The sequence below is a fragment of the Triturus cristatus genome, chromosome 8, assembly GCF_964204655.1.
Source record: "Triturus cristatus chromosome 8, aTriCri1.1, whole genome shotgun sequence".
Classification (NCBI taxonomy): Eukaryota; Metazoa; Chordata; class Amphibia; order Caudata; family Salamandridae; genus Triturus; species Triturus cristatus.
In genome coordinates this window covers 167,223,453-167,239,630 of record NC_140591.1, presented here as the reverse complement: position 1 = coordinate 167,239,630, position 16,178 = coordinate 167,223,453, and the positions used below count along the sequence as shown (strand labels likewise).

Genomic DNA, 16,178 nt, shown 5'->3' with positions numbered 1-16,178 from the left:
GCCAAATATATATTTTACTCCACCAGCCTTGCATTCAGGTCCATGAATATTGAATATTGTACTGCCAGTACCTTCCCTCCTGGGAAGGTACTGGCAGAACGGCAGCTATCTTGCCAGCTGTCCCAGATGACAAACGGTCAACCCTGCAGTGCCTCATCATGGTTGGCCAGGATGCAGCAAAGTACTCCATTTGCTCATGCCTGTACACAACTGACTGTGTTAGAGGAAAAGTTGGACCAATGTGGTGCTTCTGCACCACGCCTGGATTCACTCTACGGGCTTATCTTCTGAGGTTCACAATCTCTAACGGACATGCCCTTTGGCAGCTGTAAGCTGTTCAGAGAAACGGTGGACTCAGCCTGAGGAAAATTTAAGGAGAGCAAAGCTAATTCTCGCTCTGCAGGCCTAGCTGTGCCTTCCCCCAGGTGACTGCTCCCTTTCAAAACTTTGGCAGGGTAGCCTTTGTGTCTCAGCACCAAAAAACCGCCTAACCCTTTAATGATTGAGGTTGGAGATCAAGCCAACAGGGGCAACATACTACTAAAGCCCCAGTTGCCCCTCCTGTGGCTGCCGCAAACCCTCTTTAATCTACCCATTGTAGCACATGATCACTTAGTGGGAGGTAGCACGGCCTTCTGTCTCCCTGGTGGAGAAGCATCACATCCGATCAATTGGTGGTCCAGATTGCGGAACACAGTTACTCCCTACCCTTCCTGTCACATCCTACGGCTATGCCACCCACATCGCAACACCTCCCAGTCGACCACTTGTACAAACTCAAATGAGAGGATCAGGCATCAGAGATTGGGGCTGGTTGTTACTCCCGTTATTTCTTGGTGCTGAAAAAGGATGGAGGTCTCTGTCCTATCTTTGATCTGCGCCTGTTGTAGGGATTCTGCTTTGAACCAGAACTATGCCTGGGATCACAGAACATCATTATGTAGGGACTGAGTGACCATATCACATCAGTACCCATGAACCCCAATCCAGAATAGCTCATACTGCCTCACCTGCTGTCCTAACCTTCCCAGAGTAACAGGTAATTTGGCACCCCAGAACCACAATATAGTCACCTCAGGGAACAGCGGTAACATGTCATCACCTTTCTTTCCCTCACTCATATCCACAATAAACCGAAACACAACACTGAAACAGTTTACAATATCTATTGAAACTATTGTGCTCTATTATGAAGCAACTGTGCTGCAACTAGAAAACATACAAAACTTAGTAATGTATTAGCATCACCAATAAACCCTACACAATGAAAAGCCCTGTCATGGTTATTGGTGTATCTGCCTACGCCTAGCCTCACAATAATATAACAAAGATCTCTGGGATGGTGATTGGCCCCATACCTGGCATTTGCCGTTCTCTGGTCTGCATCTCAGATTGCACAAAGCTGGCGCTCTGGTTGTGGGACCTCGTCTCTGCTAGAAATCCTCCTCTTTATTTTTAAAAAGGCAAGTCTCGATTTAGATGATAAGAAATGCTCTACTCTTAAACAGTAGCTGGGTCTCTTCTATTGTGCCTAGGTGTTAGTCTCCGAACACAGAGAATAACAGGACACAATGTTGTTTGAGCTTGTACTAAATGTTCAGACTGAATCTCAGTAGAAAAGCAGAATAAAAAACATGTGCAGCCTATTTCTGAAATAATAGTGTGGTGCAAAAACAAAGATGTTATTTCGTAATGTTTGCACAGCAAAAGCAGCCTACAACGTGTGCAGCCTGCACGGTTTGGCTAGCATAAGGGAAAACTACATTGGGTCCTATAGTGGACAAATGACACACCTTTTGAACTTCTTTCTCTTGAAGGACAAGTTCAAAATGTTCACACTGGCACAAGTAGTTCTAGCTGTTCTGGACAAGGAGGCTGGATGGAGGCATTGGATTTGCAGAAGACTTCTTTCCACATTCCCGCTCTGCAGTCCCTCGAACGCTAGCTACAATTCCAAGTAGACCAAGAGCACTTTCAGCAGTCCGTGCTCCCGTTTGGCTTAACCAGTGCACCTTGAGTGTTGACAGAAGTGATGGTGGTGGTCTAAGCCCATTTCAAATGTTGGGAATACCAGTCTTATCATACCTCGAAGACTGGCTACTGAAGGCGAGCTTGCCTCAACCAGTCGTATGTCACCTGCAGACGATGGCCGACTGGCAGACATCAGTGAGCATTTCCATCGTGTCAAAGTCACACTTGACTCCTTCACAACAGCACTCCTTTATTGGAACCAACCTGGGACAGTGCTTGTCCGAGCCGTTCCTCCTTCTCCTCAATAAGTTCAACTATTTCAACATGGAGTTGGGACTCCTGTATGCCTCTCCGACCCACAGTTCTGAAAAAGACTGGGCCCAAGTAGTCCTAGCTGCTACGAAATGGGCGTGGAGAGTTTGGAACTTCTGGCAATCATCATTTATCCTCTGATCAGGCTACTCCTTCAGGAGGACTACCTGTTGCAGCATGAGGGTTGGATCCTGCACCCAAGGCTGCACAACTTACATCTCTATGCGTGGTGACTGAGTGGCGACAATTGACGGTTTTTGTTATAATGCCAAATATGGTTGGGGTCACCTAAGCAGCCAGTGGTATATCCACCACAATTGTACATGGAGGACAGTGGGAGAAGTTTGTTGTTGCCTTGTATTCCCCCACAACATCCAACTCTTGAATGCAAAGTTGTCTGATATCTTGTTGTTTTGACTGCTTTAGCCCCACAAGGCCTTGCTGTGGCAACAGTCAATTAATTAATCAATCAATAAAGCAGTCGATTGGTAGAGTGCAGCTTTTCAACCATTGGGGTATCCAGGTGCTCACACGGACCAAGTGATAGGCCGAAGGACTAGGTCTTCAGAACCTTATGGAACTCTGGAAGAGATGGGGATATAGGGTTAGTTTGTTCCAGGCCTTCGCTGCCAGGTAGGCGAAAGAACGTCCTCCACTTCTCCCTCAGAAGCAGAGGGTGGTGGCTAGCAAGAGGAATGCAGTGGTTCATGTAGGCGGGTTCGCAGTTATGTAGGGCATTGAATGCGTAGGTCAGGGATATTTTCTAAATAGCAAGCCAGTGGAGTTCCCTGTAGTCTTTGGAGGGGTTGGCCTGGGGTCCCTGTGTAGAGAGCGTTGTTGGAGATGAGGGTATGGGTGTTGGTGTGTCTGGAGCTTTGGGGTAGACATTTGAAGATCTTGCGGGGATGAAAAAGCAGGCAGAGGAGACAGGATCTGGACTGTCATGGTTAACTTGTTATCCAGGATGATGCATGGGTTTCTGGCGTTGTCAGTCGGGGTTGGTGTGGGAACAAGCTCCATGGGCCAACAGGAGGCGTCCCACAGGGAGCCTTTGTCACCGTAGATCAGTACCTTTGTCTTGTCTGTATTTCGCTTCAGGCAGTTGTCCTTCATCCACTTGACGATGTCCATCATGCAGTTGTGGAAGTTGGTGTTGGTGGTGTCTTCGGAGACCGGAACATTTAAGGGTTATCTTTCATCTCTGCCAGATAATGTATTTCTGGGTCATTGTGTGACTCAACATTTTCTACTTTACTTGTGCAAGTGTAGACGTTCTTATATAGTGTACTTTTATGTAATGATATGTAATCAAATCTTGTTTTTTTCCCTTTGCAGCATGCCGCAAGCACAAGCTCGAGCAACACCAGTGGAACTAAAGCACCTTTTTCAAGTCACAACAATGGACACTTGATGTTTTTGAGAAACAAGAGGCACTTGAGAGGACTGGATCTGCCCTATTGAGATTTCGAATCTTTGTTTTGGCCTTACTGCATTGTGTGTGTCCTCCTACTTCTAACTCAGCACAGACAAGCCTGGTAATTCAGGCCAGTGCTCTCTGATCTGCATACAGCCTCTCATTCGGGCAGTCTCCTGGGCACCCACGCTCTGTATATTTTTGCATATGGCATTTACTTGTAATGCTTGATGCACCTATCAAAAATGTGTGACTGCTTCAATAAAGGCAGTGTTTAATCACACACCTTGGCTTTGTCAATTAAGTGGAGTCATTGACAACACCCCCAAAATATGAAGGTTTTTAAAATGCACGGCCTAGCCTTGCGACTGAATGCACATTGTTGGAATTAGAAAATGTGGAAGACCCCAGGTGTTCCTGCCACCTACCTTTTTAGCTGGCAATTTATCCTGGCCACGTGTGACATTTTGAAAGTCCTAACCTTTTAGCCTGAAGCATGGTGCATTCTGGGACTTGTAATTTTGCTTTTAACATTTAGTATAGGGTTAAAAATCCCATCATGCCAAGTTGTGTTGAGTAAAAAGCCAGGACTTGACTGAAGGTGTCCTGAAACACGGTCACGCTTTGCAGGAGAAAACTGGGGGGATATTGTGCTTAAAGAATCCGGGGACAGTAAAGAAAATATCTGTGTCTTCCTTCTGTTTTCATCTAGCAGAGGCTCTGTTCTATTATTTTCCAAATTGCATTTTATTTAATTTCCACATTATGTTTTTTTATGGAAATTGCATGCAACGTATACTATCTGCTAGTACAAAATTAAGAAATCCCTTTTCATAACGCCTTTAAGTTACTTGTTTCACACAGATCAAACTCCGAGCAGCACTGAATAGGAAATATACATTTAATTTGAAATGGTTAGAGGGAAATATTTTGGAATCTTAAAATGCTTACCTAGAAGAGAATTTTCGAAAAATCAGGGCTATGTGGCTGCTTCAGATGGCTTTTTTTTAAAACCAGTGCAATAAAAAAAAACATTTCAGTAGAATTGCGATTTAAAAAACACATTATAAGTATCATGTTCTGTTGGCATTAACAAAGTACCTTATTTATCATATATCGCCATAGGTCTAAAGGGTATCAAGTGTCAAAAATTGGCTACACATGTCCAATAAAAGATCATTTAAAAATGTACACCGAGAAGGGTGATTGCTTCCAAAAGACAAGTACAAATATACTGGATACTTTCTTCCGTAAATAGTCACCAGTTTACCCTGTGCCATTATGTCGAGTTTCAGCCAATCCCATATTTCCAGCCATACTACATTTCCCAGTATCTTAGTGCTGTTGTCTCAAAAGCAGGACTGGCTGAATGCCACCATCAGTGGTACAAGTCCAGTTGTCAGCTATGAGCATTGTGTCTCTCTGTACCAGAAACCCTGCAAACATAATATAGTTGTACTGGAATCTGTGGCAAAATGGCTTATTTCAGCCAATCCCAAATTACTCGTCATGAAACATTAGCTGTCTGCTTAGAATATTGCAGTAAGTGGTTTATTTAAAATATTGAAATCATTGGCCCCAGTATGCTGAGCTAGTGAGTACAGTTCTCCCAATATGCTCCAAATGTATCCTTTTGTCTCTTTGAAACCTCTGTGAAGTGGAAGAGTGGCTTGTGTCAGTGAAGGTAAAGAAACTTTTCTAATTCGGTGTCAGACTCTTGTTTCATGTCTTTTTTTCTGCAGCTGTCATTCCTCAGGTTTTCCTTTTAAAGGCAGCTTCTATCACGCATCTCATTGGCTTCTAAGCGACCGTGCTGGGATGCAAGGGGTCGAGGACTGGAGGTGGCCAGAAAACAAAAGTAGTGATCCTACAAAACCTTTCTTTCAAAGAAAAAAAACCCAAAACTTTATTTTACATTTTTTATAGTACCATACACTGAAAACAACAGTTCCTCAGGAGAACATCACTATAATACTTTCTGTTACATGTCACAGACATCGAAGAGAAACACAAGAAGTAGAAAAAATAAAATGCTCGGACATCACTGGTCATCTTGAAAGGATACAGAGGTTTGATGTGGAGTCTCCCCATCTGCAAATGTCGTGTAGTAGTGTTTATAGTGTTATAGCGATGGAAGTAGGCCGCTTATAGCGATTGAGTGGTACCTGAGAGGGGCTGGTGTTAGGAGGTAGTCTCTCAATGGTTGGCAGTACCTTTAGTCCTAGAGGTGGGCTGCTCGAGAGATGCATAGAGCTCACTACTGGTGTTGCAATGATTTAGGCTTTTAATCCACGCCTCTGTGGTGGGTGGGTGTTTGCTTCCACAGTGTATAGCTATCTCCCTCTTGGCAAAGGGCAATGCAGTGGCCACGAAGCGGCACAATGATTTGCGTATGTCTTGTACATAGCCCAGAAGAGCTAACAGAGGGTCGGACTGGATAGAGATGCATGTCATAAGGGCAAGCTTGTTAAATATTTCCCCCCAGTATGGCGCAGTTTTACCACATGACCATGTTATATGACCATAATCCGCCGTTGGTTCTCAGCATTTTGGACAGTCAGACGATCGAGTAGGGTCTATGTGTGATAATTTAGTCGGTGTGGTGTACACTCATCGTAGGAATTTGTAGTGCATCATATTATGACAGTGGTTAAAGGAAACAAGTTGTGTCTGCATGCAGCAAGCGTGCCATATTTTACCAGGCAAGGGGTACCCCAGGTCTGCCTCCCAAGCTGCCCTAGGATTAGAGTCACAGGATGGTAAAAGGTCTAAGTAGTTGTGGTATGGTTTTGAGATTAGCCAGTCTTCATCTAGAACAGTGATCACAATGTCAGCGGTGTGAATTCATCCGGTGCCAGGGGGTAGGATGGAACCTTGGCCTTGAGTGCCCTCTGGAGCCATTGCAGCGCAAAGTGGTCCACATAGGGAGTTTCCTGAAAACGAACATCTTCTGTACGGGAAAATACATGACCACTGGGGAAGAGAGCCCCAAAGGCATCTAATGCGTATTTTGTTAATGTGCGTTGAAGCAGTTCTCTTATGTGATAGGTAACCAGGGGTTGGCAGCCAGGGAGATCGTGGGAGAGTACAGGAGCTGTCTGCCTAGCATCCAAATCAGTATCCTCAGGCGCAGCTAGTTGTAGGCAACGTTTGTATGTCGTGTGGGTCCTGCGGAAGACCTGCCAGTAACAGCGTCTCTAAGGGTGTCGGGCTGCAAGATCTGTCTTGGGTCTGGCATATGGTATGCATGCGGCGCGTCTTCATGGTACCAATGTCGGGCGAAGCTGCACTGCACCACAAGATACTATAGGTGCACATGGGAAACTCCTAATCCACCTCTTTTATACTGGAGCATTCAGATGTCCCATTCAAATTAGGCACTTTAATAATGTACAGAGCGTCACAAAAAACACATTGGTTAATGGCATAGGAATATTATGAAAAAGGTATACAAATTGGGGCAGCATCACCATTTTAATTATAGCAATGTAGCCCGCTATTTATAGAGGGAGGCGGATCCAGAGCTTAATCCGGTCGGTTCTTTTTCCACTGCCGGCCCATAGTTGAGGCATATAACCTGTTCTTTATTCTTATGGATATGAATCCCCAGGCATTGGATGGAGGTGTTACACCATGTCAAGGGGAATTTGCAGCACACCTGTGTGGTCACCATAGTCAGGAGAAACACCTTGGATTTGCTCCAATTTATATCTAGACAAGATAAGGCTCCGTACCGGATTATCTCGCAGAGTATAGGTGCCAAGTTGTCAGCTGGATGCAGCGCATAGATGATTATGTCATCTGCATAAAGCATAACCAGGAGCGGGCCAGGTTTGAACTGCAACTCCCTATGAAGGTGCTTTGCACTAGGCTTCCATTGCTATTATAAATAGTAATAGCGAGTGAGGGCATCCCGGTCTTTTCCCCCGCGTTACTGCGAATGGGGCCATCAACATACCAGTGATCTTAATGCGAGCCGTCGGTTGTGAATAGAGAAGTGCAATGAGGGATGGAAAGCCGTGGGGCAATTCCAACTTATGGAGCTTGGGATGCAAAAAAGGTCACTCCAGTGTTTCAAATGCCTTTTCCACATGTAATAAGGCGGCCACTGGTGGGAGTGTTGGAGAGATCCTATTTAGCACTGCAAGAACCGTGTGCAGATTCAGAGCCGTTAACCAGTGTGGGCAAAGCCAGACTGGGCTGGGGATATTATTAGTTCCATTAGTAAGGCGAGTTGCCAAAACTTTTGCTAGTATTTTGTTGTCAAAACTCAATGAGAGTGGCCGGTGGGTACCGCAGTTCAGTGGGTCCTTGCCCGGTTTCAAGATCAGCGTGGGGAAGCACAACATTTTCCAATGCCTCAGAGTACATTGCAAGAAGGTTTGGTGCCAAAATATGCTTTATAAAATGCACCTGTGTAGCCGTCAACCGTCCATTAAATTATATTGCCTGAATGATCTCTTCAACAATAAAAACCGCCGTGGGCTCACCCGCAGACCCTGTCTCTGCATGGTCTCCAGGTCACGTGGTGGTTGCCAAGCACCGCTGTTCCCACCGCTGTCACAGCTTCAAGGAGCTATTTGGCCCTACTGCTCCAGCTCCAGGAGGTATGTGAGGGATTCCCACACTACAGGACCTATATATTGATTCTATGGCCCCATCCGAACTGGAATCAGAGCTGACATCGTCGGAGCTTCAATGACGAGCGGCCATCTTAGTCGCTGGCTTGACACACCCCTCAGAATCGCCTACAAAACCTTTCTTGAATCCAAGTGACCGATGGGAAATCAGTTTTACCCGTTAATTTACAGAATCAGAATCTGAAGACATTTGTGGGTGTAGATGGCACTTACAACCAGGCCACTAAAAGTATTAAGCAATAGAGGGCCAAATAATGCGGCAGGGTTAACTGACTTCTGCAATAAAGATAGATTATATGGCATCTTCAGTGGCAAAATTGTATCATTATTTTGTTATTTTACCCCTGCTAGGACAAAAGTTACATATTATTAGTAGTCGATTATCACCTTAAAGCATCAATTAGCAATTAAAAGCCCAACTAAGCTTTTCAAAGGGTGTGTAACTGTGCAATGCCATGTGGGGCACTTTTGTGTTGTAACTTTTCATCTGTTTGAGCTAGAAACATTTTGTCTTGCAATTTGCAAATAATGCTGCCGATGGTGAATTATGTTGCAGCAACAAATGATGGATGGAATGCTGAAGAAATCAAACATTCACATCCAGTCAAGTGATCTGGGTTGAATCTATTGTTCTTTTGCTCACTATGCCACCCCAGTTTGGACCCACTCATATGCAAATCAGTCTTGACCCTGCCCCTCAGTAGAACAGTCGAGCCCCAACTGACAAACCCGGTCCTTCCTGGACCGGAAATAAGCATCCTTGGGCCAGTTGGTGCATTATGTGGCATGTGGGGTAAATCCATAATCGCACAGAAAATGAGACAGCATTAGAATTTCATAATTTGACTGGCCATGCTTAAAACAGACATATTCACCAGTGAATGGATCTAGAAAACTTAAAAATGGCAGCGTTAGGCCATAGGGAAAATCTGAAACATCTATTGCACACAGTGTGAACACCCACAAATTTACGTGACATCACCAATATTTGGGAATGCAGTTCTCTACCAAACTTGTCACATAAACGTACACATTAAAAAGATAGGTGTAAGTGGGGCACTTAGGGTGGTATGAGGCATGGAATACCACAAATATTGTGTGAGTGCAAGTAAAAGAGTGAAAATAAAGGGGGCAAAGTGCAAAAGGACATTTCCTCTAAATGTATATATGTGAATTGTTTCAACAACAACACAGAGGAAAATAGAAAGTGGTAGTTTTGAGACGGCAAGTTATAAGAGCATGACTGTAACTGTCTAAATATCATTACGATCCATTGATCACAGTTCCTAAGATCAAGAAAGCCAATAGTGGCTGGCCTACCTAGGCCTAAACTCTGGAATGCTCTCCCACTAGCTCTAAGGAAGAATAAGGTGTAACTCAGCTTCAGGAAAAAGTTAAAAACCTATATTTTTAACTATGTTTTCTTCTATTTAGCAACAGCAATCTGCTACTGGTATGTTCATAAGCGCAGAGAAGCCCATCGGTTAGCCATGCGCTATAGATGTGGCAAGAATAGAATAGTCATTAGGTCGAGCTTAAACAGCTCTTGCACTGTAGGCGATCTGTTGTATCTACTTTGTTGCGTCTGACTCCTCCTTTGCTTAGGATTGACTTATCTATGTGTCATTTAAAAATGCGAGTGTGGTAATGGCTGATGGGTGTTGAATGTCCCACCTTTTCATAGAAATGAACTCCCATGGAGTATTGCCTTGGGGACGAGCACTCCGCTTGAGTGCTTTTATTGTTTGTTTGTTTTTGTTTGAATGCCCTTTGGCTATAAAACGTCTTCACTCAATTTATTTATTTATAAAGTTTTAATATAGCGCGAACGTGACCCAAGCAGGTATCAGAGTGCTTTACAGATGTACAGAGGTACAAATAGAGTTGCAGGTAAAACAACAACAACAATGATAAGCAAGGTAAAAGAGCAGTAAAATATGCAAGCGGAAATAGAGTAGCATATAAATGCAACAAACATATAGCGGGGTTGAGCACAAACCAGCGGAGTGGGCATGGTCAATGGAGGTAGGTGCCATCAAACAAGTGCATTCATCCAAAGGGCTTTCACTTTTTTATTTGAAATACGCCGAAGAGGGAATCAGTCTGTGTGGAGGCAAGGAGTTCCAAATTCTCGGGGCAATACCCGATGCCCGGTTATAAGTTTTCTTTTTCCGGAATTTTTGAGGTTTCAGAAGCAGAGTGCTGGAACTTCTAGAAGATTGTCTCTTGCCAGAGAGCTCCAGTTTTTGGGCTAGGTACAAAGGGGTGTTAAAGTGAAGGGCCTTGTGCGTCACGCACGCAATCTTGACATGAATCCTAGGCTCCAAAGGTAGCCAGTTTAAGCATTTCAGGGCCAGCGTGATGTGGCTATTTCTTCTGGAACCTGGCTGTGATGAGCCTTGCCGCAGAATTCAGGGAAGCCCTGAGCAGAATAGATGTGTTTCATCTTGTTATGTTTTTCTGGCTTTGTGCGTTTTTTGTTTCTTTGAAAATGTTTATTGTATAGGTTTGTTTTTATGTAATAAATGTTGCTAATTGTCCATTTGTGTGTGTGTGTGCCCTTGTTCCTTTAACACCGTATACTTGTGCTCATTGGAAAAGGAGGGGCATTGGTGCCCATCGGCCATTGCGCAGCAGTGAGCGCGAGCCTGTTTTCTCATTAGTCTTCCAGACTGGACATCAGGGGGCAGATTTATGAGCCCCTTGCGCCACTTTTGCGTCACTTTTCCCATGTTAAAAGTGACGCAAAAGTGGCGCAAGGGGCTCATAAATCTGCCCCCAGATTTCCATCCGGATGCCCTTCGGACACTCTAGGATTCTCTTTCGCTCATACAGCAACTGCTGCAACCCAGCCGTGGTTAATTAATTCCCTCTCCTGTGTGTCATTGCCGCCCCTCATCCTCGCGGAGCAGCGTGCGCGAGATTTCAGCTCCTATCATGAGCACGAGCTCGCAGGCCCTGCGAACGGCGCCTTCAATCCCACACACAATCAGTCTGTCATCCAGCTGAAACCGCCCCTCCTGTCTGTGGCCTATATCTGTGCAGGCTGATCTAATCTCATGATTAAATCCTATTGGTAAACATCTGCAGGACAACATGTGAAACACTGAAAAAGGGACAAAAGTACGAGGCGGAGAGGAGGAAATCAACCGCATTGTCAGCCTCATAATAAATTGCTAGCATGTGATTTTTCAACCCATTGCGAGTTTATTTCTAGCACTCTGCAGGATTGAGGACATTCTTATGTTTCACACAGAGCACATGGCTGTCGATTCACCAAAAAGCCATGGGTTGCGGAAGTGACATCACATGAACTAGACCCCAAATGAGGGCGCAGGACGTGACATCACAACACCTGTGACCCGGTGACAACATGGAAAGTGCAAAAACATCAATTGATGGACAGAATGCAGAACAATGTCATACATTCACCCCAGTACAGAGATCTGTGCCTAAATCCATCGTTTTTTTGCTCACCATGCCATTCCAGTTTGAACCTAGCCATATGCAAATCAGTCTTGACCCTGTGCCTCATGGGAACAGTCCAGCCGGAACTGCAAAGCCAGGTCCTCCCTGGACTGGAAACAAGCATCCTAGGACCGGTTTCGGGGTTTCACCCCTCTTCAGCCAGGATAGCTTGATTCCAGTGGCATGGAGAGCACGGGACCCACATAGAAAGTGTCATCATGTGACTTTTGGATCCTCGTGACCCGTGGCACAGAGTAGAATCTAAAGCCGGGCATTTCCCACAGCATGCTCATTCTGGCTTGTTTGAGGCAGTCACCCATTCATACACAACTACACATCAGTGCATGTTGGGACTTGTAGTCTTGAAGTAGTTAAATGAATCTAATTGAACAATCACATCTGAAAACAATGTTCTGTAAATGGAAAGTCTAATACTATTATAGTTGTGTCTTCATTCTGCGCAGTCATAAACCTGCAGGTGAAGAAGTGCGATTGTTGCCCCAGGCTGACTAAGTGGAGGAGGTAACACCCAACTGTAAACAATAATGTACACTGCAGTATTTATGTTTGCATGTATTTTTTATATAGCGTTTCTGTATCATACCCATAGCTGGCTAGCACAGGCGCACTACTCGCTGCAAAGAGTGGTTTGAGAGTGCGTACAAATATAAGGCAGGATATATATATTTTTTTAACTTTTAGATAGCGCAAACTCAACCCAAACGTATTGCAGAGCTTTAAATAAGCACTAGTTATATTACACAAGGTCACATATTTTTGTGTGTTTGTTTTGCAAGTCTGCTGCCTGGTGGAGCTTGAGCCTGCTGGTGACTTGAGAAAATATTTATTTCACTATTGCTTGATGCACTAGTTCTGACGCCACACAAACTGTCATAAATTAGGCAATGAAATATCACTCATTGTCAGGGCTCATATAGTGGTACAACCAAGAAGGCCACTAACCTGTCGTGAATGGCAGCAGGGACGATGTTCAGTAGAATGTTCCCTTCTTTCCAGAAGCGCAACCCTGGTTGTCTTGTTAAGGTTTAACAGTCCCCTCCTTCCGTAAGTCCCCCACTTACTAGGGTTTCTTCTGTGAAATGTTTCAGAGACTGACCCTGCAGCGCCTCTGGAGAAAACAAGATTATTCACGATGTCGGTCTCCGCAGACCGCTGCGAAACTGGGATAATTCCTGTCCGCGCTCTGAGAGTGCTCGTAACACGCACTCGTTAATCTCACAAAGAGGGAGCGGAAGATCACAGTACTGTCTGTCTCTTTCCCCACTACAGGAAGAGCTTAGGTCAAGGAGTGAGTCTGACCGTGCGCAATAGTCTCGAGTCCTAAGTACCTGATAGCGGAAGACAGTTCGTAAATCAGAAATGAAAACAGAACTTAAGGTTTAGGAGGGTGCCGCTTCGGCGCTGAACACTACCTGAGTCAGCGCGAGGGAGATCGTATGATGATAGCGCCCGACCTCCGGCGGGGACAACACCGTCCGCCTGGCGCTCCTTTGGAATTCGCAATGATAACTCCGGGAAGTGCTTGGAAGGCTTGGATGCAGAAAGGTTGCGAAACGCCCAACCTCCGGCGGGGAAGCACCAACCGCCTAGCGCTCGTCTTTCTCCGTGGTACATGGAAGTTTGTCAAGCCCCGTCTCCTGGAAGGGGCGGGGCTTATATAGGCAACCAATCAGGAAGCGACCTTGTTACCACTACGTGGGAGACGGGTAGAGGGCATTCTGGGTGTTGTGGTTATTTACACGGGCTGCTTCTGTGGCCACTGTGGCTTCTCCCTCGCGAGGTACCGTGTACACGGGAAGAAACATACCTTGAGCGAGAGTCCGCGATCAGGGTCATGACAGTACCCCTCCTGGAGGACCGTCGTTTCGGCGGACGACCAGGTTTCCCCGGATACTTGGTATGGAATCGCTCAATTAACCTAGGACAATGCAAGTTGTGTATAGGTTCCCATGTTCGGTCTTCCACTCCATATCCTTTCCAGTCAACTAGATATTGGACCCTCCCCCTCACTAGTCCGGAGTCTAGGAGTTCACGGAACTCATATTCTTCCTGTCCGTCTACTTCTACTGGCATTGGGAGTGCGGGTAATCTCATATCTTTGGGGCAAGGTTTTAGTAAGGAAACATGGAACACGGGGTGTATGTTCCAAGTAGGGGGTAAAGTCAACCTCATAGCAACAGGGTTTATGATTTGTTCAATGTGGTAAGGGCCGATGTATTTTGGTGCAAATTTGCCCACCCCCTTCAAGTGTAGATTTTTTGTTGCCAGCCACACCCTGTCCCCTATCTGATATACGGGTTCTAGGGTTCTCGTTTTGTCGGCTTGGTATTTGTGCACGATCTGTGCCATTTTCAGCTACTTTCTGGCTTCCGTGAGCACCATTCTGAGATGTGTGTGGTGTTCCTGTATGGTGGGGTGTTTTGACTCTGCAGGCCAGTCAAAAGGAAGCGTGTTAGGATGGAATCCATACAAGCAAAAGAAGGGAGAACACCCCAGTGTAGAGTGGTTAGCGTTATTATAGGCGACTTCTGCCATCCAAAGCAATGGGAACCAGTTCATGGTGTTCTGGAGCGAAAAACAGCGTAGGTATTGTTCGAGGGTTTGGTTTAGGCGTTCTGTTTTTCCATCGGTTTGGGGATGATAACTGGTTGACAGCCTGGTTTCCACTCCCATGGTCTTGCATAATGCCTTCCAAAACCGAGAGGTGAACTGAGTACCTCGGTCGGTGATGAGGACTCTGGGTAGTCCATGGGCCTTGACTACATGTTGGAGGAAGGCAACTGCGAGTTCTGCTGAGGTGGGCAGTCGTTTAAGGGGGATGAAATGACCCATCTTGGTGAGGTGATCGACTACCACCAAGATGGTGGTGAAACCTTCGCATGGAGGCTAGATTCTCCTCAAGGTAGTTCTTCAGGTACCTGGTTTCGGGCTCTGTGAGTGCATAAACTCGGCTACAAGGGATGTCTGCTCCGGGTTGGAAATCGATGCGGCAATCATATGACCGATGGGGGGTAAGCGTGTGGCTTTTTCCTTATCGAAGACGGGTTGATACTCCTGATATTCATGGGGTAGCGTAGTAGTACAGCAATAGCTTTCTTCTTCACAGCCTTCGGCCAGAAGACCCGCCGACGGACCACACTCATCAACCGAAGGCCTTGTCGTCTTGAGGCAGTGCGCCTTGCAGTACTCTGAGGTGAGGGATACGGAACGATCTGCCCATCGGATAATGGGATCATGAAGGGTGAGCCATGGCATTCCAAGTATCAGTCGGAAGTGTGGAGCATCTATTAGGTCAAACTGTAACATCTCATAGTGGTTCTTTCCTACCAGCATTTTAAGAAGCACGGTATGATATCGCACGGGTCCTGAGGTGAGGGGCTTCCCATCCGCGGCTTTCACCACCTCCGGTGTGTCTTTCTGTACATATGGAACACCGATGGCCTTGGCGTATTGTTGGTCAATAAAATTCCCTGTGGCGCCTGAATCTAGGAGGGCCGAAACCGCAACAGAGGTTGTGTCGTTAGTCCATAAAAAAAACACATACATTCAAGTGCGCTACAGAAGGTTGGATGGTATTGGCGAGAGATAACGAGACCTTTTCTGTTTCCGTGCCCAAGGCAGCGATCCCCCCCTGTCTTGGGCTATCTAGTTTCCCGTCGGCTGGAGGAGAGCCGTGGTTTGTTTCTGGGACGTGTTTGGCCTTTCTGGTGCATTGACCCTTGCTCTGCACTCTCGGATGAAGTGTCCACTCTTCCCACAATATAAACAGAGCTTCTGTTGTCTTCGTTTTTATTTTTCTTCGAACGTGAGTGGTCCTCAAAGTCCCCCGATTTGCATGGGTTCTGCCCCTTCGGCCTGCCTTGCAGGAAGGTCGGAAGTAGCTTTTGGGCGCATGGGAAGGAAACGCACTTCGCTTCTTCCTCTCCTTTTCGCTCTAAGAGGCGATGATCCAACTGAACGGTTAGGTCTATCAGTTCCTCACAGGTACGCTGTAGCTGTACCACCTGGGATAGTACGTCATTTAGTTCCCCCTCAGACCTTGGAAGAACAGAGTTGTCCGTTTTTTTTGGGGCCAGCCGGTTTCCACCACTAGACGGTTAAAGGACGTAATGTACATCAACAAGTCCTGTGACCCTTGTCGAAGTGTTAGGAGTTCTCGGTCCAATTACATCATATGGGATTTGCGGTCAAACAATTTCCTCATTTCTGTGCAAAAGTCCTGGAAATTATGTAGAACTAGGTCGTTGCGTTCCATCAGCGGGATAGTCCAGCTAGCGGCGTTCCCCCCATATAGGACATCATAAAGGAGGTCTTAGCCGCATCGTCCTTAAACACTGAGGGCTTACAGAGAA

At 45.8% G+C, this 16,178-nt stretch overlaps 1 protein-coding gene across 5 annotated transcripts in view; it reads left to right on the top strand.

Moving 5' to 3' along the window:
* SH3BGR (SH3 domain binding glutamate rich protein) overlaps positions 1-5,399 on the top strand; it is a 403,616-nt gene extending 398,217 nt beyond the window's left edge. For all 5 annotated transcript variants that reach the window (XM_085621246.1, XM_085621245.1, XM_085621243.1 and 2 more), the window contains one exon: positions 3,619-5,399. The gene's annotated coding sequence lies outside the window, so the exon portion shown is untranslated. The remainder of the gene's footprint in view (positions 1-3,618) is intronic.
* Positions 5,400-16,178: the final 10,779 nt, after the last annotated feature.